This window comes from Petaurus breviceps, unplaced genomic scaffold (genome assembly GCF_028583685.1).
Source record: "Petaurus breviceps papuanus isolate PSGF00001 unplaced genomic scaffold, PetGlider_PUasm1.0 90603, whole genome shotgun sequence".
NCBI lineage: Eukaryota > Metazoa > Chordata > Mammalia > Diprotodontia > Petauridae > Petaurus > Petaurus breviceps.
The window spans coordinates 962,762-968,761 of record NW_027187284.1 but is presented as its reverse complement, the minus strand read 5'-3'; the positions used below and the strand labels follow the sequence as shown (position 1 = coordinate 968,761).

Genomic DNA, 6,000 nt, shown 5'->3' with positions numbered 1-6,000 from the left:
ACACACACACACACACACACACACACACACACACACACACACACACAAAAAGAAAGAGAATGGAAGGAGAAAAGGGTAAGAGAGATAGAAAGGACATGCTTTTTCCCCCATTTGTTTTGGTAATTTTCATCCCTAAAATCAGATCATTTAAATGCTATTGTATATGCACAGAATTTGTAGTGATTTTCAGGAGAGACATACAGCATGAAAATTTCATCTAAAGTGAATGGGTAAACTCTAAACTAACTGACACTTGGAATTTTATTTGAGCAAAGGGACATTGAGAAAGTTTAGAACAAATTCTACACATTATGGTATTCTGTCTCTGGTCTTATTTAGACTTGCTTTTTTGAATGACAAAGTAATCATTAGTAGAATCTTTTAGTAGTCCTAGAACGTGTGGGGAAAGGCATCATCTCCATTAAGATAGACTGTTAATATTATATTTATGAGAAAAAAACATTAAATCATCATAATAGTTCATCACTAAATGACTATAATGTACAAGATAAAGGTATACAGAAAATAGATTTCAGGTCACATTTACATATGGGCATGTTCCCTTCCACGATACATTCAAAAAGACTCATTTTTTTTAGACATTAGGTCACTGATCCTTAGCATGCTCCTTCTGAGATCAGCAAATAATGACTCCAAGATGCTTAATATTTGCTCTCATTAAAATGACAAAATAGTGCCAAAGTCAAAAGCAGAATATAGAACTTCCACCAGTTAGCATTAATGATAAGTTATTGCATATTACCTCATTAAAACAAACCATATCTTTAAAATATGGCATGGAATTTTAGAGAACTCTCACTTTGAGAGGAAAAAGTGAAAAAAAATAGTTTTTAGCCTTAGGTAAAAAAAAAAACACAGAACTACTCCTATTGCATATGGATAGAGCACCAGGCCTGGAGTCAGGAAGTCCTGAGTTCAAATCTAGTCTTAGACACATTATTCATGTGACCCTGGGCAAGTCATTTAATGCTATTTGAGTTTCCTCATTTATAAAATGAGCTGGAAAAAGATTTGGAAAACCAATCATATCTTTGCCAAGAAAACCCCAAAATGGATCACAAAGATTCAGACTCAACTAAATGACTGAATAACACTCCTATTTGTTTACTTAATCATAATGTTAACTAGGAAATTAAGCATAAGCTATGTTCCACTAAGAGTGATGTTCTTAGGATCATAGATTTAGAGCCAGAAAGAACCTCTGAGGTCATCTAGTCCAATCTTCCCATTTTACAGGTGAGAAAACTGATGCTCAGATAGGTCAAGTGATTTGCCTAGGATGACATAAGTAGTAAATGAGACAGAATTTGAACCAAGGTCCTCTGATTCCAAATCTAATTCTCTTTCCACTGTGCTACATAATTGTCTTCAAGACTCTTTTAACGTTCTGCTCTGAATGTTATTTAAAGTTGTATGCTTATTGTGGTTCAGTCATTTCTGATTCTTTGTGACCCCATTTGAGGTTTTCTTGGCAAAGATACTGGAGTCGTTTGCCATTTTCTTCTCCAGCTCATTTTAGATGAGGAAACTAAGGCAAACAGTATTAAGAATTAAGTCCAGGTTCACACAGCTAGTAAGTGTCTAAGGCCAGATTTGAACTCAAAAAATGAATACACCACACTTTTAAAAGCTGCTTTTTATTGTCTACTTTCATTTTCAATTGTAGTTGCTTTTTCACCATGTGTTATTATTGATCATATAAAAATGTGCTAAGAAAATGGATCTCTAGAAATGTGATGGGGAATTCTTTGGAGTTATGATCTCATTAATATGTATATTTTGTCCAACAGTGCAGATTACAAAACATCCAAGCCTACCCAATTTTTGTGACTTCATCCACATTCTCCTAACAGTCTCCCATTGAGAGTCTACCAAACATTCTTGAGGCTTTACTCTGGATCTCTGGTGGGAAAATATAATCTAAACTACTTGATGATCCTGTCTTTCTTTTGGGGGTGGGATACTTCTGAGTAGGAAAAAGGCTTAGTCCACTTTTTCACCTGTAAATGCAAGGGTTGATAGTCATAAACCCATAGAGAAAACCTATCCTAAGACTGAAATGGATGGTGTGTGTGTACGTATATAACATTATATGTTTATATATATATATACACATATATATATAAATACATGTGTGTATACATCCCTACAGAAATGACAGAGCTACGATTTTCCATATATTGTGTTCTGAAAAGTATATTGTTACATCAATAAGTGATAAAATCAGATAATCAAACAATTTATTTCCTTAAAAATTTGTGACTTTGTAAGTATGTACCATGCAGACTGCAACTCTTCATGTTTGAGTAAGAAGTTTCATGAACTTCTACAGCAAATATTCATTACCTGTCAGTCAGCCTCTCATTAGTCTCTCCCAATTCATCATTGTGAATCTTGAAACACATAACCTATCTCTAAACCCCATAATTGAACTCTTCCACTAGAGTCTGAGTTCCTTGAGAGTAGGTACTGTCCCATATTTTCTATTAATATTCTCCAGTGTTTAGACTATGGGTCCATAGTGCTAGGCATGTAGTAAACATTTCAAAATGCTTTTTCATTCATTCATCCATTCAACAAACACCTATTGAGTAGCTACCACAATGATCAGAATTTATTTATTTTTCTCCATCCCCTCAAAATACTTCCTTTTTATCATTCCCATTTGGTAAGATCTGCCAGAACTTGCCATCCATTGGCATGAAAACCCAGTGCCACTTCTACACCATGAGGTGATATTTGGGCAGTCCTTTTGCTGAGGAAGCCTTAATTTGCCTTTAGGAAATACATTTTATGATTAGCATAAAGAATTTATTTTTAATGATTTGCAGTTTCTTGATTTCTTCAAGTACTATCATCAGCAAAATGCTGAATCTAATTTTAGGAAATATTTTATTTGGGATTCTTTTCATGTCCTTCAGAAAGTATCATTTATGTAGGTTGTAAGGGTTTAATGAGAGATATTCAGAATTCTAAATGCATAGATTCATTTTGGCATAGAATGGTCTGAGGCTACTTCAAAGTATATTTTCTACACATTCAGTTAAGAAAAACCTACTAAAGAATATTTTAAATGCAGTTAATTTTATTTACTACTGTTGACCCTTCAAGCAATAATATCTGGTACTGAATAACAGAATAGTCTTTTAACCAATAAATTCATGAGGCAAATAAATGTAGTAAGGTAAATTGTAGAGATACATCTTCAGAATGGCCTTTCTAAAAAAGATTTATCAAAGCTGCATGCAATTAAAAAAGTATTTCTCCAAAAATAAGCCAACCAAAAGGATGTACAAAGAATTAAATTTAGGATATGTTTGATATCACTCATTCCAAACCTTTCCAACTATGAAAAGTAAATCTCCTAAAAGTAATTAAACCCTTCATTATATCATGAAAGAAAAGAGAGGTAATTATAATGGTCATACATGGGACATTTTAATAGGATAAAGTTTCACAGAATGAAGAGATGTATTTGCTCTTTATATCTCAATATGGTTCATGGTGTCAGTTTATAGAAAAGACACCTTTGGAGAGGTACAAGGTGAATTAGAAAAATGTAGTGTCTCCAAAGGAAGCCAAAAAAGGAGAAAATATCCAGAAGAGCAGAGTGATCAAAATGTCAAATGTGTAGAAAGGTCAGAGACAATGAAGACTAAAAAAGTTCATTAGATTTAGTGAACAGAAGGTCATTGATTCCCTTTGAGAAAACAATTTCACTATAGTGGTGGGGATAGAATCCAAACTGCAGAGTATTGGGGACAGCTGTGTCTTCTACTTACTTATGGTAGTTTGTGGATTATTTTCCTCCCAAAATGGAAAGCTTTCAGTTAAAATGGATAATACAGTATATATCTTTTAACATTCAATTGAGTTTAGTTTTTATCAGATGATTTGATTTTTAGCTGCTAGACTTCAGAGGGGCTATTCAGAAGACCCAGTTCACAAATTTATCAAAAAGAGAAAATTAGAAATGCAATTTGTTGGATAAGTCAATATTCACTATGAAAGTTTGGATTAGACAGTGTAAGTTAAATAAAAAAATTCTTCAGTTTTTCAAAACATCCATGATTCCATCAGTATGAGTACACCTACTGAATGCCAATTACAACCTTTCCACACTTTTTTTTAGTAGAAGGGCAATTAGTTCATTGTTGAAAAAAGTTAGTCACCTGGGGAACCAAACTTTGGGTCTTGGCCTTCTGACAGCATATACCATGTAATCGATATCAAGTCCATGCCCTCAAAAAGTTTAATCAATGTATTAATAGCTATTTATATATAGCTATATATATGTATATACATGTATATAAACGGATTTTTGTCTCACCTGGTTATAGCCTTGGAGAATCCGGATCACCTCTGTGGCATATTGAAACATTACATTTTGACTTTGGTGGTGAGAAAATTGAAAACATACAGATTAAACATCAAACTTAAATTATGTATTATTTACTGGACTGACTATTAAATCATTTGTAGATGTTTGACAGCAAATCCAATTCTCCACACCCTGTTTGTAATACCCCCACCTTTTCTATTAAATGCTTATGTTGATGAGTTTCCCTTAGTTCCCTGGGGAAATAATAAAGTTACATAAATATTTTAACAAAAATGATATATTTTGGCAAATACATCAAGTGGTTGCTGATTAATGCTGTTTCTAGGCTTATGTGTTCTCCTTATGACATTTTTTTTTATCAATTAAGCATTTGTCGGAAATTGTGATACTTAGAAACAAGTCTTTTCTTTTTCCTTTTTAAAAAAAATTGTTGAACTCATTTAAGGTTCTTTTCATCTTTATCTTTACTTCTAATTTGTTACTGATATTGGCCTTTGTTATAATTAGTACATTTCTTGATTGCATGCAGACAAATGACCCTGAAAAGACTCATAGCAATAATCAGATATGTGCTTCCTGTTGAGATAAATTCAGTTTCATTTCTGGTGATGATCAGTTGTCTGAAAGACAAAAAAGAGAACAGTCAAACATTTCACACAGTAAAAAGCTAATACTTTTTTTTTTATAATTTTTTTTTTCTTTTTGGAGGGCGATTGGGGTTAAGTAACTTGCCCAAGGTCACACAGCTAGTTTGTGTGTGTGTGTGTGTGTGTGTGTGTGTGTGTGTGTGTTAAGTGTCTGAGGCCGAATTTGAACTCAGGTCCTCTTGATTCCAGGGCCAGTGCTCTACTGGCTGTGCCACGTAGCTGCCCCAAAAAGAACTAATGCTTTTAAAAGGTATTGAGACATTCCCTTGAGACATGGTTAACTCAGGAGACTGGTAAGGACTGAAAACTATAGGTGTCTCTTCCTCATTGCCTGGCACAAAGCACAAGAGCTGAAACAGTTCTAAGCTGCTTTGCTGGTAGATCTTGAAGGGATCTGGGCTCAGCTGAATTAACTCAATAGCTTCTTCTCAGTGCATATGAATGTCATGTCAAATATTCTCCTGCTCTAAGTAAATCTCATTTTGATAACTATTGAATGACCCACGAGTGCCTCATCTTGTTTCAATATCTAAACTATACTACACGGGTGGCTAGGTGGCACAGTGAATAGAGCACCGGCCCTGGGGTCAGGAGGACCTGAGTTCAAATTTGGCCTCAGACACTTAACACAAAAACTAGCCATGTGACCTTGGGCAAGTCACTTAACCCCGATTGCCCTCAAAAAAGCAAAAATAAATAAAAATAAATAAACTATACTACCAGGGAACTGACCTGGGTAACTGCTAGCCCAGAAAAGACAAGCAGATGGACAATGAACCACACAGATGGACAATGATCTAGTCACAAGTTAGAACACATTCATAAAATTATGTGATGGTTTCAATAACCTCTTCTACTCCCTTGAAATATTTTTCAAAAATATTTTAACACCAGTATTTTTCCAGGGATGCCAAATAGTTGTGAACTATGGAATACCACATTCTCCAAAGAGCTAAAATTGTAGATAACCTAAAATGCAACATCTGCTAT

At 34.2% G+C, this 6,000-nt stretch overlaps 1 protein-coding gene across 10 annotated transcripts in view; it reads left to right on the top strand.

The window, feature by feature from the left end:
* DMD (dystrophin) overlaps window positions 1-6,000 on the top strand; it is a 2,504,498-nt gene that overhangs the window by 1,672,336 nt on the left and 826,162 nt on the right. The window lies entirely within an intron of this gene.